This window comes from Triturus cristatus, chromosome 1_1 (assembly GCF_964204655.1).
Source record: "Triturus cristatus chromosome 1_1, aTriCri1.1, whole genome shotgun sequence".
Lineage (NCBI taxonomy): Eukaryota > Metazoa > Chordata > Amphibia > Caudata > Salamandridae > Triturus > Triturus cristatus.
Genome location: NC_140579.1, coordinates 209,850,720 through 209,877,917, shown reverse-complemented (window position 1 = coordinate 209,877,917; position 27,198 = coordinate 209,850,720).

The window sequence follows — 27,198 nt, the reverse complement described above, 5'->3', positions numbered from 1 at the left end:
ATACTACCCCCGCACGACCCCACTCAACGCCCAAACACCACTGCACTGCCCTAAACCCTGAAACACCCCCCCCCACATGAACCCCTACACTGCCCCAAACACCACTGCACTGCCCTAAACCCTGAAACACCCCCGCACGACCCCTACACTGCCCGAATACCACTGCACTCCCCTAAACCCTGAAACACCACTATCAGCACGACCCCCTACATTGCCCGAAAACCACTGCACTGCCCTAAACCATAAAACACCACCCCCAGCACAACCCCCTACACTACCCAAACACCACTGTACTACCCTAAACCCTAAAACACTAAACCCCAGCACGACCCCCTACACAACCCAAAGACCAATGCACTACCCTAAACCCTAAAACACTACCCCAGCACTACTCCCTACACTACCCGAACACGACTGCACTGACCTAAACCCTAAAACACCACCCCCAGCACGACCCCCTACACAACACAAACACCACTGCACTACCCTAAAACACCAACACCAGCACGACCCCCTACACTACCCAAACACTACTGCACTACCCTAAACCCTAAAACACTAATCCCTAGCACGACCCCTACACTGCCCGAATACCACTGCACTGCCCTAAACCCTGAAACATCACTCCTTGCACGACCCCATACACTACACGAGCACCACTGCACTAACCCTGAAACACCACCCCTGCACGACCCCCTACACTGCCCGAACACCACTGCACTGCCCTAAACCCTGAAACACCACCCCCTGCACGACCCCCTACACTACCCGAACAAAGCTGCACTGCCCTAAACCCAGAAATACTACCCCCCGCACGACCCCATACAACGCCCAAACACCACTGCACTGCCCTAAACCCTGAAACACCACCCCCCACATGAACCCCTACACTACCCCAAACACCACTGCACTGCCATAAACCCTGAAACACCCCCCCACGACCCCTACACTGCCCAAATACCACTGCACTGCCCTAAACCCTTAAACACCACCCCCAGCAAGACCCCCTACACTTGCTGAACACCACTGCCCTAAACCCTGAAACACTACTACCAGCACGACCCCCTACATTGCCCGAAAACCACTGCACTGCCCTAAACCATAAAACACCACCCCCAGCACGACCCCCTACACTACACAAACACAACTGCACTACCCTAATCCCTAAAACACCACCCGAGCACGACCCCCTACACTACCCAAACACCACTGTACTACCCTAAACCCTAAAACACTAAACGCCAGCACGACCCCCTACACTGCCCGAAAACCACTGCACTTCCCTAAACCCTAAAACACCACCATCAGTACAGCCCCCTACACTGCCCAAACACCACTGCACTGCCCTAAACCCTGAAACACCACCCCCTGCACGACCCCCTACACTGCCCGAACACCACTGCACTGCCCTAAACCCTGAATCACCACCCCCAGCATGAACCCCTACACTGCCCGATCAAAGCTGCACTGCCTTAAACCCAGAAATACTACCCCCGCACGACCCCATACAACGCCCACACACCACTGCACTGCCCTAAACCCTGAAACACCACCCCCCCACATGAACCCCTACACTGCCCCAAACACCACTGCACTGCCCTAAACCCTGAAACACCCCCCGCACGACCCCTACACTGCCCGAATACCACTGCACTGCCCTAAACCCTGAAACACCACTACCAGCACGACCCCCTACATTGCCCGAAAACCACTGCACTGCCCTTAACCATAAAACACCACCCCCAGCACAACCCCCTACACTACCCAAACACCACTGTACTACCCTAAACCCTAAAACACTAAACCCCAGCACGACCCCCTACACTACCCAAAGACCACTGCACTACCCTCAACCCTAAAACACTACCCCAGCACGACTCCCTACACTACCCGAACACGACTGCACTGACCTAAACCCTAAAACACCACCCCCAGCACGACCCCCTACACAACACAAACACCACTGCACTACCCTAAAACACCAACACCAGCACGACCCCCTACACTACCCAAACACCACTGCACTACCCTAAACCCTAAAACACTAATCCCTAGCACGACCCCTACACTGCCCGAATACCACTGCACTGCCCTAAACCCTGAAACATCACTCCTTGCACGACCCCCTACACTACACGAGCACCACTGCACTAACCCTGAAACACCACCCCTGCACGACCCCTACACTGCCCGAACACCACTGCACTGCCCTAAACCCTGAAACACCACCCCCAGCATGACCCCTTCACTGCTCAAACATCACTGCACTGCTGAAAACCCTTATCACCACCCCCAGCACGACCTCCTGCTCTGCCCGAACACCACTGCTCTTCACTAAACCCTTAAACACCACCCCCAATACGACCTCCTACACTGCCCGAACAACACTGCACTGCCCTAAATCCTGAAACACCACCCCCAGCACGACCCCCTACACTGCCCAAAAACCACTGCACTGCCCTAAATTCTGAAACACCACCATCAGCACGGCCCCCTACACTGCCCGAACACCACTGCACTGCCCTAAACCCAGAAATACTACCCCCCGCACGGCCCCATACAACGCCCAAACACCACTACGCTGCCCTAAACCCTGAAACACCACCCCCCACATGAACCCCTACACTGCCCCAAACACCACTGCACTGCCCTAAACCCTGAAACACCCCCCCGCACGACCCCTACACTGCCCGAATATCACTGCACTGCCCTAAACCCTGAAACACCACCCCCAGCAAGACCCCCTACACTTGCTGAACACCACTGCCTTAAACCCTGAAACACCACCACCAGCACGACCCACTACATTGCACGAAAATCACTGCACTGCCCTAAACCATAAAACACCACCCCCAGCACGACCCCCTACACTACACAAACACCACTGCACTACCCTAAACCCTACAACACTGCCCCCAGCACGACCCCCTACACTACACAAACACCACTGCACTACCCTAAATCCTAAATCTACCCCAAGCACAAACCCCTACACTACACAAACATTGCTGCACTACCCTAACCCCTGAAACACCAGCCCCAGCACGACCCCCTACACTGCCCGGACACCACTGCACTGAACTAAACCCTAAAACACCAGCCCCAGCACGACCCCCTACACTGCCCGAACACCACTGCACTGCCCTAAACCCTGAAACACCAGCCCCAGCACGACCTCCTACACTGCCCGAACACCACTGCACTGAACTAAACCTTGAAACAACACCCCCAGCAAGACCCCTACACTGCCCGAACACCACTACCCTAAACCCTGAAACACCCCCCAGCAAGACCCCCTACACTGCCTGAACACCACTGCCTTAAACCCTGATACACCACCCCCAGCAAGACCCCCTACACTGCCCGAACACCACTGCACTGCCCTAAACCCTGAAACATCACCCCCTGCACGACCCCCTACACTAAACAAGCACCACTGCACTAACCCTGAAACACCACCCCTGCACGACCCCCTACACTGCCCGAACACCACTGCACTGCCCTAAACCCTGAAACACCACCCCCAGCATGACCCCTACACTGCTCAAACATCACTGCACTGCCCAAAACCTTTATCACCACCCCCAGCACGACCTCCTAATCTGCCCGAACACCACTGCTCTTCACTAATCCCTAAAACACCACCCCAGCATGACCCCCTACACTGCCCGAACAACACTGCACTGCCCTAAATCCTGAAACACCACCCCCAGCACGACCCCCTACACTGCCTGAAAACCACTCCACTGCCCTAATCTCTGAAACACCACCATCAGTACGACCCCCTACACTGCCCAAACACCACTGCACTGCCCTAAACCCTGAAACACCACCCCCTGCATGACCCCATACAACGCCCAAACACCACTGCACTGCCCTAAACCCTGAAACACCACCCCCCACATGAACCCCTACACTACCCCAAACACCACTGCACTGCCATAAACCCTGAAACACCCCCCCCACGACCCCTACACTGCCCAAATACCACTGCACTGCCCTAAACCCTTAAACACCACCCCCAGCAAGACCCCCTACACTTGCTGAACACCACTGCCCTAAACCCTAAAACACTACTACCAGCACGACCCCCTACATTGCCCAAAAACCACTGCACTGCCCTAAACCATAAAACACCACCCCCAGCACGACCCCTACACTACACAAACACCACTGCACTACCCTAATCCCTAAAACACCACCCGAGCACGACCCCCTACACTGCCCGGACACCACTGCACTGAACTAAACCCTAAAACACCAGCCCCAGCATGACCCCCTACACTGCCCGAACACCACTGCACTGCCCTAAACCCTGAAACACCAGCCCCAGCACGACCCCCTACACTGCCCGAACACCACTGCACTGAACTAAACCTTGAAACAACACCCCCAGCAAGACCCCTACACTGCCCGAACACCACTACCCTAAACCATGAAACACCCCCCAGCAAGACCCCCTACACTGCCTGAACACCACTGCCTTAAACCCTGATACACCACCCCCAGCAAGACCCCCTACACTGCCCGAACACCACTGCACTGCCCTAAACCCTGAAACATCACCCCCTGCACGACCCCCTACACTAAACAAGCACCACTGCACTAACCCTGAAACACCACCCCTGCACGACCCCCTACACTGCCCGAACACCACTGCACTGCCCTAAACCCTGAAACACCACCCCCAGCATGACCCCTACACTGCTCAAACATCACTGCACTGCCCAAAACCCTTATCACCACCCCCAGCACGACCTCCTACTCTGCCCGAACACCACTGCTCTTCACTAATCCCTAAAACACCACCCCAGCACGACCCCCTACACTGCCCGAACAACACTGCACTGCCCTAAATCCTGAAACACCACCCCCAGCACGACCCCCTACACTGCCCGAAAACCACTCCACTGCCCTAATCTCTGAAACACCACCATCAGTACGACCCCCTACACTGCCCAAACACCACTGCACTGCCCTAAACCCTGAAACACCACCCCCTGCATGACCCCATACAACGCCCAAACACCACTGCACTGCCCTAAACCCTGAAACACCACCCCCCACATGAACCCCTACACTACCCCAAACACCACTGCACTGCCATAAACCCTGAAACACCCCCCCACGACCCCTACACTGCCCAAATACCACTGCACTGCCCTGAACCCTTAAACACCACCCCCAGCAAGACCCCCTACACTTGCTGAACACCACTGCCCTAAACCCTGAAACACTACTACCAGCACGACCCCCTACATTGCCCGAAAACCACTGCACTGCCCTAAACCATAAAACACCACCCCCAGCACGACCCCTACACTACACAAACACCACTGCACTACCCTAATCCCTAAAACACCACCCGAGCACGACCCCCTACACTGCCCAAACACCACTGTACTACCCTAAACCCTAAAACACTAAACGCCAGCACGACCCCCTACACTGCCCGAAAACCACTGCACTTCCCTAAACCCTAAAACACCACCATCAGTACAGCCCCCTACACTGCCCAAACACTACTGCACTGCCCTAAACCCTGAAACACCACCCCCTGCACGACCCCCTACATGCCCAAACACCACTGCACTGCCCTAAACCCTGAAACACCACCCCCAGCATGAACCCCTACACTGCCCGAACAAAGCTGCACTGCCTTAAACCCAGAAATTCTACCCCCGCACGACCCCATACAACGCCCAAACACCACTACGCTGCCCTAAACCCTGAAACACCACCCCCCACATGAACCCCTACACTGCCCCAAACACCACTGCACTGCCCTATACCTTGAAACACCCCCCCGCACGACCCCCTACACTGCCCGGACACCACTGCACTGAACTAAACCCTAAAACACCAGCCCCAGCACGACCCCCTACACTGCCCGAACACCACTGCACTGCCCTAAACCCTGAAACACCAGCCCCAGCACGACCTCCTACACTGCCCGAACACCACTGCACTGAACTAAACCTTGAAACAACACCCCCAGCAAGACCCCTACACTGCCCGAACACCACTACCCTAAACCCTGAAACACCCCCCAGCAAGACCCCCTACACTGCCTGAACACCACTGCCTTAAACCCTGATACACCACCCCCAGCAAGACCCCCTACACTGCCCGAACACCACTGCACTGACCTAAACCCTGAAACATCACCCCCTGCACGACCACCTACACTAAACAAGCACCACTGCACTAACCCTGAAACACCACCCCTGCACGACCCCCTACACTGCCCGAACACCACTGCACTGCCCTAAACCCTGAAACACCACCCCCAGCATGACCCCTACACTGCTCAAACATCACTGCACTGCCCAAAACCCTTATCACCACCCCCAGCACGACCTCCTACTCTGCCCGAACACCACTGCTCTTCACTAATCCCTAAAACACCACCCCAGCATGACCCCCTACACTGCCCGAACAACACTGCACTGCCCTAAATCCTGAAACACCACCCCCAGCACGACCCCCTACACTGCCTGAAAACCACTCCACTGCCCTAATCTCTGAAACACCACCATCAGTACGACCCCCTACACTGCCCAAACATCACTGCACTGCCCTAAACCCTGAAACACCACCCCCTGCATGACCCCATACAACGCCCAAACACCACTGCACTGCCCTAAACCCTGAAACACCACCCCCCACATGAACCCCTACACTACCCCAAACACCACTGCACTGCCATAAACCCTGAAACACCCCCCCCACGACCCCTACACTGCCCAAATACCACTGCACTGCCCTAAACCCTTAAACACCACCCCCAGCAAGACCCCCTACACTTGCTGAACACCACTGCCCTAAACCCTGAAACACTACTACCAGCACGACCCCCTACATTGCCCAAAAACCACTGCACTGCCCTAAACCATAAAACACCACCCCCAGCACGACCCCTACACTACACAAACACCACTGCACTACCCTAATCCCTAAAACACCACCTGAGCACGACCCCCTACACTGCCCGGACACCACTGCACTGAACTAAACCCTAAAACACCAGCCCCAGCATGACCCCCTACACTGCCCGAACACCACTGCACTGCCCTAAACCCTGAAACACCAGCCCCAGAACGACCCCCTACACTGCCCGAACACCACTGCACTGAACTAAACCTTGAAACAACACCCCCAGCAAGACCCCTACACTGCCCGAACACCACTACCCTAAACCCTGAAACACCCCCCAGCAAGACCCCCTACACTGCCTGAACACCACTGCCTTAAACCCTGATACACCACCCCCAGCAAGACCCCCTACACTGCCCGAACACCACTGCACTGCCCTAAACCCTGAAACATCACCCCCTGCACGACCCCCTACACTAAACAAGCACCACTGCACTAACCCTGAAACACCACCCCTGCACGACCCCCTACACTGCCCGAACACCACTGCACTGCCCTAAACCCTGAAACACCACCCCCAGCATGACCCCTACACTGCTCAAACATCACTGCACTGCCCAAAACCCTTATCACCACCCCCAGCACGACCTCCTACTCTGCCCGAACACCAGTGCTCTTCACTAATCCCTAAAACACCACCCCAGCACGACCCCCTACACTGCCCGAACAACACTGCACTGCCCTAAATCCTGAAACACCACCCCCAGCACAACCCCCTACACTGCCCGAAAACCACTCCACTGCCCTAATCTCTGAAACAACACCATCAGTACGACCCCCTACACTGCCCAAACACCACTGCACTGCCCTAAACCCTGAAACACCACCCCCTGCATGACCCCATACAACACCCAAACACCACTGCACTGCCCTAAACCCTGAAACACCACCCCCCACATGAACCCCTACACTACCCCAAACACCACTGCACTGCCATAAACCCTGAAACACCCCCCCCACGACCCCTACACTACCCAAATACCACTGCACTGCCCTAAACCCTTAAACACCACCCCCAGCAAGACCCCCTACACTTGCTGAACACCACTGCCCTAAACCCTGAAACACTACTACCAGCACGACCCCCTACATTGCCCGAAAACCACTGCACTGCCCTAAACCATAAAACACCACCCCCAGCACGACCCCTACACTACACAAACACCACTGCACTACCCTAATCCCTAAAACACCACCCGAGCACGACCCCCTACACTACCCAAACACCACTGTACTACCCTAAACCCTAAAACACTAAACGCCAGCACGACCCCCTACACTGCCCGAAAACCACTGCACTTCCCTAAACCCTAAAACACCACCATCAGTACGGCCCCCTACACTGCCCAAACACTACTGCACTGCCATAAACCCTGAAACACCACCCCCTGCACGACCCCCTACACTGTCCGAACACCACTGCACTGCCCTAAACCCTGAAACACCACCCACAGCATGAACCCCTACACTGCCCGAACAAAGCTGCACTGCCTTAAACCCAGAAATTCTACCCCCGCACGACCCCATACAACGCCCAAACGCCACTGCACTGCCCTAAACCCTGAAACACCACTACCCACATGAACCCCTACACTGCCCCAAACACCACTGCACTGCCCTAAACCCTGAAACACCCCCCGCACGACCCCTACACTGCACGAATACCACTGCACTGCCCTAAACCCTGAAACACCACTACCAGCACGACCCCCTACATTGCCCGAAAACCACTGCACTGCCCTAAACCATAAAACACCACCCCCAGCACGACCCCCTACACTACCCAAACACCACTGTACTACCCTAAACCCTAAAACACTAAACCCCAGCACGACCCCCTACACTACCCAAAGACCACTGCACTACCCTAAACCCTAAAACACTACCCCAGCACGACTCCCTACACTACCTGAACACGACTGCACTGACCTAAACCCTAAAACACCAGCCCCAGCACCACCCCCTACACTGCCCGAACACCACTGCACTGCCCTAAACCCTGAAACACCAGCCCCAGCAAGACCTCCTACACTGCCCGAACACCACTGCACTGAACTAAACCTTGAAACAACACCCCCAGCAAGACCCCTACACTGCCCGAACACCACTACCCTAAACCCTGAAACACCCCCCAGCAAGACCCCCTACACTGCCTGAACACGACTGCCTTAAACCCTGATACACCACCCCCAGCAAGACCCCCTACACTGCCCGAACACCACTGCACTGCCCTAAACCCTGAAACATCACCCCCTGCACGACCCCCTACACTAAACAAGCACCACTGCACTAACCCTGAAACACCACCCCTGCACGACCCCCTACACTGCCCGAACACCACTGCACTGCCCTAAACCCTGAAACACCACCCCCAGCATGACCCCTACACTGCTCAAACATCACTGCACTGCCCAAAACCCTTATCACCACCCCCAGCACGACCTCCTACTCTGCCCGAACACCACTGCTCTTCACTAATCCCTAAAACACCACCCCAGCACGACCCCCTACACTGCCCGAACAACACTGCACTGCCCTAAATCCTGAAACACCACCCCCAGCACGACCCCCTACACTGCCCGAAAACCACTCCACTGCCCTAATCTCTGAAACACCACCATCAGTACGACCCCCTACACTGCCCAAACACCACTGCACTGCCCTAAACCCTGAAACACCACCCCCTGCATGACCCCATACAACGCCCAAACACCACTGCACTGCCCTAAACCCTGAAACACCACCCCCCACATGAACCCCTACACTACCCCAAACACCACTGCACTGCCATAAATCCTGAAACACCCCCCCCCCACGACCCCTACACTGCCCAAATACCACTGCACTGCCCTAAACCCTTAAACACCACCCCCAGCAAGACCCCCTACACTTGCTGAACACCACTGCCCTAAACCCTGAAACACTACTACCAGCACGACCCCCTACATTGCCCGAAAACCACTGCACTGCCCTAAACCATAAAACACCACCCCCAGCACGACCCCTACACTACACAAACACCACTGCACTACCCTAATCCCTAAAACACCACCCGAGCACGACCCCCTACACTACCCAAACACCACTGTACTACCCTAAACCCTAAAACACTAAACGCCAGCACGACCCCCTACACTGCCCGAAAACCACTGCACTTCCCTAAACCCTAAAACACCACCATCAGTACAGCCCCCTACACTGCCCAAACACTACTGCACTGCCCTAAACCCTGAAACACCACCCCCTGCACGACCCCCTACACTGCCCGAACACCACTGCACTGCCCTAAACCCTGAAACACCACCCCCAGCATGAACCCCTACACTGCCCGAACAAAGCTGCACTGCCTTAAACCCAGAAATTCTACCCCCGCACGACCCCATACAACGCCCAAACACCACTACGCTGCCCTAAACCCTGAAACACCACCCCCCACATGAACCCCTACACTGCCCCAAACACCACTGCACTAAACCCTGAAACACCCCCCCGCACGACCCCCTACACTGCCCGGACACCACTGCACTGAACTAAACCCTAAAACACCAGCCCCAGCACAACCCCCTACACTGCCCGAACACCACTGCACTGCCCTAAACCCTGAAACACCAGCCCCAGCACGACCTCCTACACTGCCCGAACACCACTGCACTGAACTAAACCTTGAAACAACACCCCCAGCAAGACCCCTACACTGCCCGAACACCACTACCCTAAACCCTGAAACACCCCCCAGCAAGACCCCCTACACTGCCTGAACACCACTGCCTTAAACCCTGATACACCACCCCCAGCAAGACCCCCTACACTGCCCGAACACCACTGCACTGCCCTAAACCCTGAAACATCACCCCCTGCACGACCCCCTACACTGTCCGAACACCACTGCACTGCCCTAAACCCTGAAACACCACCCACAGCATGAACCCCTACACTGCCCGAACAAAGCTGCACTGCCTTAAACCCAGAAATTCTACCCCCGCACGACCCCATACAACGCCCAAACGCCACTGCACTGCCCTAAACCCTGAAACACCACTACCCACATGAACCCCTACACTGCCCCAAACACCACTGCACTGCCCTAAACCCTGAAACACCCCCCGCACGACCCCTACACTGCACGAATACCACTGCACTGCCCTAAACCCTGAAACACCACTACCAGCACGACCCCCTACATTGCCCGAAAACCACTGCACTGCCCTAAACCATAAAACACCACACCCAGCACGACCCCCTACACTACCCAAACACCACTGTACTACCCTAAACCCTAAAACACTAAACCCCAGCACGACCCCCTACACTACCCAAAGACCACTGCACTACCCTAAACCCTAAAACACTACCCCAGCACGACTCCCTACACTACCTGAACACGACTGCACTGACCTAAACCCTAAAACACCAGCCCCAGCACCACCCCCTACACTGCCCGAACACCACTGCACTGCCCTAAACCCTGAAACACCAGCCCCAGCACGACCTCCTACACTGCCCGAACACCACTGCACTGAACTAAACCTTGAAACAACACCCCCAGCAAGACCCCTACACTGCCCGAACACCACTACCCTAAACCCTGAAACACCCCCCAGCAAGACCCCCTACACTGCCTGAACACCACTGCCTTAAACCCTGATACACCACCCCCAGCAAGACCCCCTACACTGCCCGAACACCACTGCACTGCCCTAAACCCTGAAACATCACCCCCTGCACGACCCCCTACACTAAACAAGCACCACTGCACTAACCCTGAAACACCACCCCTGCACGACCCCCTACACTGCCCGAACACCACTGCACTGCCCTAAACCCTGAAACACCACCCCCAGCATGACCCCTACACTGCTCAAACATCACTGCACTGCCCAAAACCCTTATCACCACCCCCAGCACGACCTCCTACTCTGCCCGAACACCACTGCTCTTCACTAATCCCTAAAACACCACCCCAGCACGACCCCCTACACTGCCCGAACAACACTGCACTGCCCTAAATCCTGAAACACCACCCCCAGCATGACCCCCTACACTGCCCGAAAACCACTCCACTGCCCTAATCTCTGAAACACCACCATCAGTACGACCCCCTACACTGCCCAAACACCACTGCACTGCCCTAAACCCTGAAACACCACCCCCTGCATGACCCCATACAACGCCCAAACACCACTGCACTGCCCTAAACCCTGAAACACCACCCCCCACATGAACCCCTACACTACCCCAAACACCACTGCACTGCCATAAACCCTGAAACACCCCCCCCCCCACGACCCCTACACTGCCCAAATACCACTGCACTGCCCTAAACCCTTAAACACCACCCCCAGCAAGACCCCCTACACTTGCTGAACACCACTGCCCTAAACCCTGAAACACTACTACCAGCACGACCCCCTACATTGCCCGAAAACCACTGCACTGCCCTAAACCATAAAACACCACCCCCAGCACGACCCCTACACTACACAAACACCACTTCACTACCCTAATCCCTAAAACACCACCAGAGCACGACCCCCTACACTACCCAAACACCACTGTACTACCCTATACCCTAAAACACTAAACGCCAGCACGACCCCCTACACTGCCCGAAAACCACTGCACTTCCCTAAACCCTAAAACACCACCATCAGTACAGCCCCCTACACTGCCCAAACACTACTGCACTGCCCTAAACCCTGAAACACCACCCCCTGCACGACCCCCTACACTGCCCGAACACCACTGCACTGCCCTAAACCCTGAAACACCACCCCCAGCATGAACCCCTACACTGCCCGAACAAAGCTGCACTGCCTTAAACCCAGAAATTCTACCCCCGCATGACCCCATACAACGCCCAAACACCACTACGCTGCCCTAAACCCTGAAACACCACCCCCCACATGAACCCCTACACTGCCCCAAACACCACTGCACTAAACCCTGAAACACCCCCCCGCACGACCCCCTACACTGCCCGGACACCACTGCACTGAACTAAACCCTAAAACACCAGCCCCAGCACAACCCCCTACACTGCCCGAACACCACTGCACTGCCCTAAACCCTGAAACACCAGCCCCAGCACGACCTCCTACACTGCCCGAACACCACTGCACTGAACTAAACCTTGAAACAACACCCCCAGCAAGACCCCTACACTGCCCGAACACCACTACCCTAAACCCTGAAACACCCCCCAGCAAGACCCCCTACACTGCCTGAACACCACTGCCTTAAACCCTGATACACCACCCCCAGCAAGACCCCCTACACTGCCCGAACACCACTGCACTGCCCTAAACCCTGAAACATCACCCCCTGCACGACCCCCTACACTAAACAAGCACCACTGCACTAACCCTGAAACACCACCCCTGCACGACCCCCTACACTGCCCGAACACCACTGCACTGCCCGAAACCCTGAAACACCACCCCCAGCATGACCCCTACACTGCTCAAACATCACTGCACTGCCCAAAACCCTTATCACCCCCCCCAGCACGACCTCCTACTCTGCCCGAACACCACTGCTCTTCACTAATCCCTAAAACACCACCCAAGCATGACCCCCTACACTGCCCGAACAACACTGCACTGCCCTAAATCCTGAAACACCACCCCCAGCACGACCCCCTACACTGCCTGAAAACCACTCCACTGCCCTAATCTCTGAAACACCACCATCAGTACGACCCCCTACACTGCCCAAACACCACTGCACTGCCCTAAACCCTGAAACACCACCCCCTGCATGACCCCATACAACGCCCAAACACCACTGCACTGCCCTAAACCCTGAAACACCACCCCCCACATGAACCCCTACACTACCCCAAACACCACTGCACTGCCATAAACCCTGAAACACCCCCCCCACGACCCCTACACTGCCCAAATACCACTGCACTGCCCTAAACCCTTAAACACCACCCCCAGCAAGACCCCCTACACTTGCTGAACACCACTGCCCTAAACCCTGAAACACAACTACCAGCACGACCCCCTACATTGCCCAAAAACCACTGCACTGCCCTAAACCATAAAACACCACCCCCAGCACGACCCCTACACTACACAAACACCACTGCACTACCCTAATCCCTAAAACACCACCCGAGCACGACCCCCTACACTGCCCGCACACCACTGCACTGAACTAAACCCTAAAACACCAGCCCCAGCATGACCCCCTACACTGCCCGAACACCACTGCACTGCCCTAAACCCTGAAACACCAGCCCCAGCACGACCCCCTACACTGCCCGAACACCACTGCACTGAACTAAACCTTGAAACAACACCCCCAGCAAGACCCCTACACTGCCCGAACACCACTACCCTAAACCCTGAAACACCCCCCAGCAAGACCTCCTACACTGCCTGAACACCACTGCCTTAAACCCTGATACACCACCCCCAGCAAGACCCCCTACACTGCCCGAACACCACTGCACTGCCCTAAACCCTGAAACATCACCCCCTGCTTGACCCCCTACACTAAACAAGCACCACTGCACTAACCCTGAAACACCACCCCTGCACGACCCCCTACACTGCCCGAACACCACTGCACTGCCCTAAACCCTGAAACACCACCCCCAGCATGACCCCTACACTGCTCAAACATCACTGCACTGCCCAAAACCCTTATCACCACCCCCAGCACGACCTCCTACTCTGCCCGAACACCACTGCTCTTCACTAATCCCTAAAACACCACCCCAGCACGACCCCCTACACTGCTCGAACAACACTGCACTGCCCTAAATCCTGAAACACCACCCCCAGAACGACCCCCTACACTGCCCGAAAACCACTCCACTGCCCTAATCTCTGAAACACCACCATCAGTACGACCCCCTACACTGCCCAAACACCACTGCACTGAACTAAACCTTGAAACAACACCCCCAGCAAGACCCCTACACTGCCCGAACACCACTACCCTAAACCCTGAAACACCCCCCAGCAAGACCCCCTACACTGCCTGAACACCACTGCCTTAAACCCTGATACACCACCCCCAGCAAGACCCCCTACACTGCCCGAACACCACTGCACCGCCCTAAACCCTGAAACATCACCCCCTGCACGACCCCCTACACTAAACAAGCACCACTGCACTAACCCTGAAACACCACCCCTGCACGACCCCCTACACTGCCCGAACACCACTGCACTGCCCGAAACCCTGAAACACCACCCCCAGCATGACCCCTACACTGCTCAAACATCACTGCACTGCCCAAAACCCTTATCACCACCCCCAGCACGACCTCCTACTCTGCCCGAACACCACTGCTCTTCACTAATCCCTAAAACACCACCCCAGCATGACCCCCTACACTGCCCGAACAACACTGCACTGCCCTAAATCCTGAAACACCACCCCCAGCACGACCCCCTACACTGCCTGAAAACCACTCCACTGCCCTAATCTCTGAAACACCACCATCAGTACGACCCCCTACACTGCCCAAACACCACTGCACTGCCCTAAACCCTGAAACACCACCCCCTGCATGACCCCATACAACGCCCAAACACCACTGCACTGCCCTAAACCCTGAAACACCACCCCCCACATGAACCCCTACACTACCCCAAACACCACTGCACTGCCATAAACCCTGAAACACCCCCCCCACGACCCCTACACTGCCCAAATACCACTGCACTGCCCTAAACCCTTAAACACCACCCCCAGCAAGACCCCCTACACTTGCTGAACACCACTGCCCTAAACCCTGAAACACAACTACCAGCACGACCCCCTACATTGCCCAAAAACCACTGCACTGCCCTAAACCAGAAAACACCACCCCCAGCACGACCCCTACACTACACAAACACCACTGCACTACCCTAATCCCTAAAACACCACCCGAGCACCACCCCCTACACTGCCCGCACACCACTGCACTGAACTAAACCCTAAAACACCAGCCCCAGCATGACCCCCTACACTGCCCGAACACCACTGCACTGCCCTAAACCCTGAAACACCAGCCCCAGCACGACCCCCTACACTGCCCGAACACCACTGCACTGAACTAAACCTTGAAACAACACCCCCAGCAAGACCCCTACACTGCCCGAACACCACTACCCTAAACCCTGAAACACCCCCCAGCAAGACCTCCTACACTGCCTGAACACCACTGCCTTAAACCCTGATACACCACCCCCAGCAAGACCCCCTACACTGCCCGAACACCACTGCACTGCCCTAAACCCTGAAACATCACCCCCTGCACGACCCCCTACACTAAACAAGCACCACTGCACTAACCCTGAAACACCACCCCTGCACGACCCCCTACACTGCCCGAACACCACTGCACTGCCCTAAACCCTGAAACACCACCCCCAGCATGACCCCTACACTGCTCAAACATCACTGCACTGCCCAAAACCCTTATCACCACCCCCAGCACGACCTCCTACTCTGCCCGAACACCACTGCTCTTCACTAATCCCTAAAACACCACCCCAGCACGACCCCCTACACTGCCCGAACAACACTGCACTGCCCTAAATCCTGAAACACCACCCCCAGAACGACCCCCTACACTGCCCGAAAACCACTCCACTGCCCTAATCTCTGAAACACCACCATCAGTACGACCCCCTACACTGCCCAAACACCACTGCACTGCCCTAAACCCTGAAACACCACCCCCTGCATGACCCCATACAACGCCCAAACACCACTGCACTGCCCTAAACCCTGAAACACCACCCCCCACATGAACCCCTACACTACCCCAAACACCACTGCACTGCCATAAACCCTGAAACACCCCCCCACGACCCCTACACTGCCCAAATACCACTGCACTGCCCTAAACCCTTAAACACCACCCCCAGCAAGACCCCCTACACTTGCTGAACACCACTGCCCTAAACCCTGAAACACTACTACCAGCACGACCCCCTACATTGCCCGAAAACCACTGCACTGCCCTAAACCATAAAACACCACCCCCAGCACGACCCCTACACTACACAAACACCACTGCACTACCCTAATCCCTAAAACACCACCCGAGCACGACCCCCTACACTACCCAAACACCACTGTACTACCCTAAACCCTAAAACACTAAACGCCAGCACGACCCCCTACACTGCCCGAAAACCACTGCACTTCCCTAAACCCTAAAACACCACCATCAGTACAGCCCCCTATACTGCCCAAACACTACTGCACTGCCATAAACCCTGAAACACCACCCCCTGCACGACCCCCTACACTGCCCGAACACCACTGCACTGCCCTAAACCCTGAAACACCACCCACAGCATGAACCCCTACACTGCCCGAACAAAGCTGCACTGCCTTAAACCCAGAAATTCTACCCCCGCACGACCCCATACAACGCCCAAACGCCACTGCACTGCCCTAAACCCTGAAACACCACTACCCACATGAACCCCTACACTGCCCCAAACACCACTGCACTGCCCTAAACCCTGAAACACCCCCGCACGACCCCTACACTGCACGAATACCACTGCACTGCCCTAAACCCTGAAACACCACTACCAGCACGACCCCCTACATTGCCCGAAAACCACTGCACTGCCCTAAACCATAAAACACCACCCCCAGCACGACCCCCTACACTACCCAAACACCACTGTACTACCCTAAACCCTAAAACACTAAACCCCAGCACGACCCCCTACACTACCCAAAGACCACTGCACTACCCTAAACCCTAAAACACTACCCCAGCACGACTCCCTACACTACCTGAACACGACTGCACTGACCTAAACCCTAAAACACCACCCCCAGCACGACCCCCTACACAACACAAACACCACTGCACTACCCTAAAACACCAACACCAGCACGACCCCCTACACTACCCAAACACCACTGCACTACCCTAAACCCTAAAACACTAATCCCTAGCATAACCCCTACACTGCCCGAATACCACTGCACTGCCCTAAACCCTGAAACATCACTCCTTGCACGACCCCCTACACTACACGAGCACCACTGCACTAACCCTGAAACACCACCCCTGCACGACCCCTTACACTGCCCGAACACCACTGCACTGCCCTAAACCCTGAAACACCACCCCCAGCATGACCCCTTCACTGCTCAAACATCACTGCACTGCTGTAAACCCTTATCACCACCCCCAGCACGACCTCCTGCTCTGCCCGAACACTACTGCTCTTCACTAAACCCTTAAACACCACCCCCAATACGACCCCCTACACTGCCCGAACAACACTGCACTGCCCTAAATCCTGAAACACCACCCCCAGCACGACCCCCTACACTGCCCAAAAACCACTGCACTGCCCTAAATTCTGAAACACCACCATCAGCACGGCCCCCTACACTGCCCGAACACCACTGCACTGCCCTAAACCCTGAAACACCACCCCCAGCACGACCCCCTACACTGCCCGAACAAAACTGCACTGCCCTAAACCCAGAAATACTACCCCCCGCACGAACCCATACAACGCCCAAACACCACTACGCTGCCCTAAACCCTGAAACACCACCCCCCACATGAACCCCTACACTGCCCCAAACACCACTGCACTGCCCTAAACCCTGAAACACCCCCCCGCACGACCCCTACACTGCCCGAATACCACTGCACTGCCCTAAACCCTGAAACACCACCCCCAGCAAGACCCCCTACACTTGCTGAACACCACTGCCTTAAACACTGAAACACCACCACCAGCACGACCCACTACATTGCACGAAAATCACTGCACTGCCCTAAACCATAAAACACCACCGCCAGCACGACCCCCTACACTACACAAACACCACTGCACTACCCTAATCCCTAAAATACCACCCCCAGCACGACCCCCTACACTACCCAAACACCACTGTACTACCCTAAACCCTAAAACACTAAACCCCAGCACGACCCCCTACACTACCCAAAGACCACTGCACTACCCTAAACCCTAAAACACTACCCCAGCAAGACTCCCTACACTACCCGAACACGACTGCACTGACCTAAACCCTAAAACACCACCCCCAGCACGACCCCCTACACAACACAAACACCACTGCACTACCCTAAAACACCACCACCAGCACGACCCCCTACACTACCCAAACACCACTGCACTACCCCAAACCCTAAAACACTAATCCTTAGCACGACCCCTACACTGCCCGAATACCACTGCACTGCCCTAAACCCTGAAACATCACCCCCTGCACGACCCCCTACACTACACGAGCACCACTGCACCAACCCTGAAACACCACCCCTGCACGACCCCCTACACTGCCCGAACACCACTGCACTGCCCTAAACCCTGAAACACCAGCCCCAGCATGACCCCCTACACTGCTCCAACATCACTGCACTGCCGTAAACCCTTATCACCACCCCCAGCACGACCTCCTGCTCTGCCCGAACACCACTGCTCTTCACTAAACTCTCAAACACCACCCCCAGCACGACCCCCTACACTACCCGAACAACACTGCACTGCCCTAAATCCTGAAACACCACCCCCAGCACGACCCCCTACACTGCCCGAAAACCCCTGCACTGCCCTAAACTCTGAAACACCACCATCAGCACGGCCCCCTACACTGCCCGAACACCACTGCACTGCCCTAAACCCTGAAACACCACCCCCAGCACGACCCCCTACACTGCCTGAACAAAACTGCACTGCCCTAAACCCAGAAATACTACCCCCCGCATGACCCCATACAACGCCCAAACACCACTGCGCTGCCCTAAACCCTGAAACACCACCCCCCACATGAACCCCTACACTGCCCCAAACACCACTGCACTGCCCTAAACCCTGAAACACCACCCCCCGCACGACCCCTACACTGCCCAAATACCATTGCACTGCCCTAAACCCTGAAACACCACCCCCAGCAAGACCCCCTACACTTGCTGAACACCACTGCCTTAAACCCTGAAACACCACCACCAGCACGACTCACTAAATTGCACGAAAATCACTGCACTGCCCTAAACCATAAAACACCACCCCCAGCACGACCCCCTACACTACACAAACACCACTGCACTACCCTAATCCCTAAAACACCACCCCCAGCACGACCCCCTACACTACCCAAACACCACTGTACTACACTAAACCCTAAAACACTAAACCCTAGCATGACCCCTACACTGCCCGAATACCACTGCACTGCCCTAAACCCTAAAACAACACCACCAGCACGACCCCCTACACTACCCAATCACCACTGCACTGCCCTAAACCATAACACACTAATCCCTAGCACGACCCCCTACACTACCCAAACACCACTGCACTACCCTAAACCCTAAAACACTACCCCAGCACAACCCCTTACACTACCCAAACACCACGGTACTACCATAAACCCTAAAACACTAACCCCCGCACAAACCCCTACACTATCCATAGACCACTGCACTGCCCTAAACCCTAAAACATGACCCCCTACACTACACAAACACCGCTGCACTACCCTAAAACCTAAAATACTACCCCCGGCACGACCCCCTACAGTACACAAACACCACTACACTACCCTAAACCCTAAAACACTACCCCTACACTACGCAAACACCACTGCACTACCCTAAACGCAAAAACACAACCCCCAGCACAACTCCCTACAATACCCAGACATCACTGCACTACCCTAAACCCTAAAACACTACCCCCAGCAGTACCCCATACACTACCCAAACACCACTGCACTACCCTAAACCCTAAAACGCTGCCCCAGCAGTACCCCCTACACTACCCAAATGCCACTGAACTACACTAAACCCTAAAACACTACCCCCGGCAGTACCCCCTACACTACCCAAACACCACTGCACTCCCCTAAACGCTAAACCACTACCCCCAGTATAACCCCCTACAATACCCAAACACCACTGCACTACCCTAAACCCTAAAACAGTAATCCCTAGCACGACCCCTACACTGCCCGAATACCACTGCACTGCCCTAAACCCTGAAACATCACCCCCTGCACGACCCCCTACACTACACGAGCACCACTGCACTAACCCTGAAACACCACCCCTGCATGACCCCGTACACTGCCCAAACACCACTGCACTGCCCTAAACCCTGAAACACCACCTCCAGCATGACCCCTACACTGCTCAAACATCACTGCACTGCCGTAAACCCTTATCACCACCCCCAGCACAACCTCCTACTCTGCCCGAACACCACTGCTCTTCACTAAACCCTTAAACACCACCCCCAGCACAACCCCCTACACTGCCCGAACAACACTGCACTGCCCTAAATCCTGAAACACCACCCCAGCACGACCCTCTACACTGCCCGAAAACCACTGCACTGCCCTAAACTCTGAAACACCACCATCAGCACGGCCCCCTACACTGCCTGAACACCACTGCACTGAACTAAACCCTGAAACATCACCCCTGCACGACCCCCTACACTACACGAGCACCACTGCACTAACCCTGAAACACCACCCCTGCACGACCCCCTACACTGCCCGAACACCACTGCACTGCCCTAAACCCTGAAACACCACCATCAGCATGGCCCCCTACACTGCCCAAACACCACTGCACTGCCCTAAACCCTGAAACACCACCCCCCGCATGACCTCTTACACTTGCTGAACACCACTACCCTAAACCCTGAAACACCACCCCCAGCACGACCCCCTACACTGCCCGAAAACCACTGCACTGCCCTAAACCATAAAACACCACCCCCAGCACGACCCCCTACACTACCCAAACACCACTGTACTACCCTAAACCCTAAAACACTAAACCCCAGCACGACCCCCTACACTACCCAAAGACCACTGCACTACCCTAAACCCTAAAACACTACCCCAGCACGACTCCCTACACTACCTGAACACGACTGCACTGACCTAAACCCTAAAACACCACCCCCAGCACGACCCCCTACACAACACAAACACCACTGCACTACCCTAAAACACCAACACCAGCACGACCCCCTACACTACCCAAACACCACTGCACTACCCTAAACCCTAAAACACTAATCCCTAGCATAACCCCTACACTGCCCGAATACCACTGCACTGCCCTAAACCCTGAAACATCACTCCTTGCACGACCCCCTACACTACACGAGCACCACTGCACTAACCCTGAAACACCACCCCTGCACGACCCCTTACACTGCCCGAACACCACTGCACTGCCCTAAACCCTGAAACACCACCCCCAGCATGACCCCTTCACTGCTCAAACATCACTGCACTGCTGTAAACCCTTATCACCACCCCCAGCACGACCTCCTGCTCTGCCCGAACACTACTGCTCTTCACTAAACCCTTAAACACCACCCCCAATACGACCCCCTACACTGCCCGAACAACACTGCACTGCCCTAAATCCTGAAACACCACCCCCAGCACGACCCCCTACACTGCCCAAAAACCACTGCACTGCCCTAAATTCTGAAACACCACCATCAGCACGGCCCCCTACACTGCCCGAACACCACTGCACTGCCCTAAACCCTGAAACACCACCCCCAGCACGACCCCCTACACTGCCCGAACAAAACTGCACTGCCCTAAACCCAGAAATACTACCCCCCGCACGAACCCATACAACGCCCAAACACCACTACGCTGCCCTAAACCCTGAAACACCACCCCCCACATGAACCCCTACACTGCCCCAAACACCACTGCACTGCCCTAAACCCTGAAACACCCCCCCGCACGACCCCTACACTGCCCGAATACCACTGCACTGCCCTAAACCCTGAAACACCACCCCCAGCAAGACCCCCTACACTTGCTGAACACCACTGCCTTAAACCCTGAAACACCACCACCAGCACGACCCACTACATTGCACGAAAATCACTGCACTGCCCTAAACCATAAAACACCACCGCCAGCACGACCCCCTACACTACACAAACACCACTGCACTACCCTAATCCCTAAAATACCACCCCCAGCACGACCCCCTACACTACCCAAACACCACTGTACTACCCTAAACCCTAAAACACTAAACCCCAGCACGACCCCCTACACTACCCAAAGACCACTGCACTACCCTAAACCCTAAAACACTACCCCAGCAAGACTCCCTACACTACCCGAACACGACTGCACTGACCTAAACCCTAAAACACCACCCCCAGCACGACCCCCTACACAACACAAACACCACTGCACTACCCTAAAACACCACCACCAGCACGACCCCCTACACTACCCAAACACCACTGCACTACCCCAAACCCTAAAACACTAATCCTTAGCACGACCCCTACACTGCCCGAATACCACTGCACTGCCCTAAACCCTGAAACATCACCCCCTGCACGACCCCCTACACTACACGAGCACCACTGCACCAACCCTGAAACACCACCCCTGCACGACCCCCTACACTGCCCGAACACCACTGCACTGCCCTAAACCCTGAAACACCAGCCCCAGCATGACCCCCTACACTGCTCCAACATCACTGCACTGCCGTAAACCCTTATCACCACCCCCAGCACGACCTCCTGCTCTGCCCGAACACCACTGCTCTTCACTAAACTCTCAAACACCACCCCCAGCACGACCCCCTACACTACCCGAACAACACTGCACTGCCCTAAATCCTGAAACACCACCCCCAGCACGACCCCCTACACTGCCCGAAAACCCCTGCACTGCCCTAAACTCTGAAACACCACCATCAGCACGGCCCCCTACACTGCCCGAACACCACTGCACTGCCCTAAACCCTGAAACACCACCCCCAGCACGACCCCCTACACTGCCTGAACAAAACTGCACTGCCCTAAACCCAGAAATACTACCCCCCGCATGACCCCATACAACGCCCAAACACCACTGCGCTGCCCTAAACCCTGAAACACCACCCCCCACATGAACCCCTACACTGCCCTAAACACCACTGCACTGCCCTAAACCCTGAAACACCACCCCCCGCACGACCCCTACACTGCCCAAATACCATTGCACTGCCCTAAACCCTGAAACACCACCCCCAGCAAGACCCCCTACACTTGCTGAACACCACTGCCTTAAACCCTGAAACACCACCACCAGCACGACTCACTACATTGCACGAAAATCACTGCACTGCCCTAAACCATAAAACACCACCCCCAGCACGACCCCCTACACTACACAAACACCACTGCACTACCCTAATCCCTAAAACACCACCCCCAGCACGACCCCCTACACTACCCAAACACCACTGTACTACACTAAACCCTAAAACACTAAACCCTAGCATGACCCCTACACTGCCCGAATACCACTGCACTGCCCTAAACCCTGAAACATCACCCCCTGCACGACCCCCTACACTACACGAGCACCACTGCACTAACCCTGAAACACCACCCCTGCACGACCCCCTACACTGCCCGAACACCACTGCACTGCCCTAAACCCTGAAACACCAGCCCCAGCATGACCCCCTACACTGCTCCAACATCACTGCACTGCCGTAAACCCTTATCACCACCCCCAGCACGACCTCCTGCTCTGCCCGAACACCACTGCTCTTCACTAAACCCTTAAACACCACCCCCAGCATGACCCCCTACACTGCCCGAACAACACTGCACTGCCCTAAATCCTGAATCACCACCCCCAGCACGACCCCCTACACTGCCCGAAAACCACTGCACTGCCCTAAACTCTGAAACACCACCATCAGCACGGCCCCCTACACTGCCCGAACACCACTGCACTGCCCTAAACCCTGAAACACCACCCCCAGCACGACCCCATACAACGCCCAAACACCACTGCACTGCCCTAAACCCTGAAACACCACCCCCACATGAACCCCTACACTGCCTCAAACACCACTGCACTGCCCTAAACCCTGAAACACCACCCCCCCGAACAACCCCTACAGTGCCCGAATACCACTGCACTGCCCTAAACCCTGGAACACCACCCCCAGCAAGACCCCCTACACTTGCTGATCACCACTGCCTTAAACCCTGAAACACCACCACTAGCACGACCCACTACATTGCACGAAAATCACTGCACTGCCCTAAACCATAAAACACCACCCCCAGCACGACTCCCTACACTACACAAACACCACTGCACTACCCTAAACCATAAAACACCACCCCCAGCACGACCCCCTACACTACCCAAACACCACTGTACTACCCTAAACCCTAAAACACTAAACCCCAGCACGACCCCCTACACTACCCAAAGACCACTGCACTACCCTAAACCCTAAAACACTACCCCAGCAGGACTCCCTACACTACCCGAACACGACTGCACTGACCTAAACCCTAAAACACCACCCCCAGCACGACCCCCTACACAACACAAACACCATTGCACTACCCTAAAACACCACCACCAGCACGTCCCCCTACACTACCCAAACACCACTGCACCAACCGAAACCCTAAAACACTAATCCCTAGCACGACCCCCTATACTACTCAAACACCACTGCACTACCCTAAACCCTAAAACACTATCCCAGCACGACCCCTTACAATACCCAAACACCACTGCACTACAATAAACCCTAAAACACTACCACCCGCACGAACCCCTACACTATCCACAGACCACTGCACTGCCCTAAACCCTAAAACATGACCCCCTACACTACACAAACACCGCTGCACTACCCTAAAACCTGAAATACTACCCCCAGCCTGACCCCCTACGGTACACAAACACCACTACACTACCCTAAACCCTAAAACACTACCAATACACTACACAAACACCACTGTACTACCCTAAACCCTAAAACACAACACCCAGCACAACCCCCTACACTACCCAAACACCACTGCACTACCCTAAACCCTAAAACACTACCCCCAGCAGTACCCCATACACTACCCAAACACCACTGCACTACCCTAAACCCTAAAACACTGCCCCAGCAGTACCCCCTACACTACCGAAACACCACTGCACTGCCCTAAACCCTGAAACACCACCCCCCGCATGACCCGTACACTGCCCGAATACCACTGCACTGCCCTAAACCCTGAAACACCACCCCCAGCAAGACCCCCTATACTTGCTGAACACCACTGCCCTAAACCCTGAAACACCACCACCAGCACGACCCCCTACATTGCCCGAAAACCACTGCACTACCCTAAACCCTAAAACACCACCCCCAGCACGACCCCCTACACTACCCAAACACCACTGCACTACCCTAAACCCTAAAACACTAAACCCCAGCAAGACCCCCTACACTACCCAAAGACCACTGCACTACCCTAAACCCTAAAACACTACCCCAGCACGACTCCCTACACCACCCGAACACGACTGCACTGACCTAAACCCTAAAACACCACCACCAGCACGACCCCCTACACTACCCAATCACCACTGCACTGCCCTAAACCATAACACACTAATCCCTAGCACGACCCCCTACACTACCCAAACACCACTGCACTACCCTAAACCCTAAAACACTACCCCAGCACAACCCCTTACACTACCCAAACACCACGGTACTACCATAAACCCTAAAACACTAACCCCCGCACAAACCCCTACACTATCCATAGACCACTGCACTGCCCTAAACCCTAAAACATGACCCCCTACACTACACAAACACCGCTGCACTACCCTAAAACCTAAAATACTACCCCCGGCACGACCCCCTACAGTACACAAACACCACTACACTACCCTAAACCCTAAAACACTACCCCTACACTACACAAACACCACTGCACTACCCTAAACGCAAAAACACAACCCCCAGCACAACTCCCTACAATACCCAGACATCACTGCACTACCCTAAACCCTAAAACACTACCCCCAGCAGTACCCCATACACTACCCAAACACCACTGCACTACCCTAAACCCTAAAACGCTGCCCCAGCAGTACCCCCTACACTACCCAAATGCCACTGAACTACACTAAACCCTAAAACACTACCCCCGGCAGTACCCCCTACACTACCCAAACACCACTGCACTCCCCTAAACGCTAAACCACTACCCCCAGTATAACCCCCTACAATACCCAAACACCACTGCACTACCCTAAACCCTAAAACAGTAATCCCTAGCACGACCCCTACACTGCCCGAATACCACTGCACTGCCCTAAACCCTGAAACATCACCCCCTGCACGACCCCCTACACTACACGAGCACCACTGCACTAACCCTGAAACACCACCCCTGCATGACCCCGTACACTGCCCAAACACCACTGCAC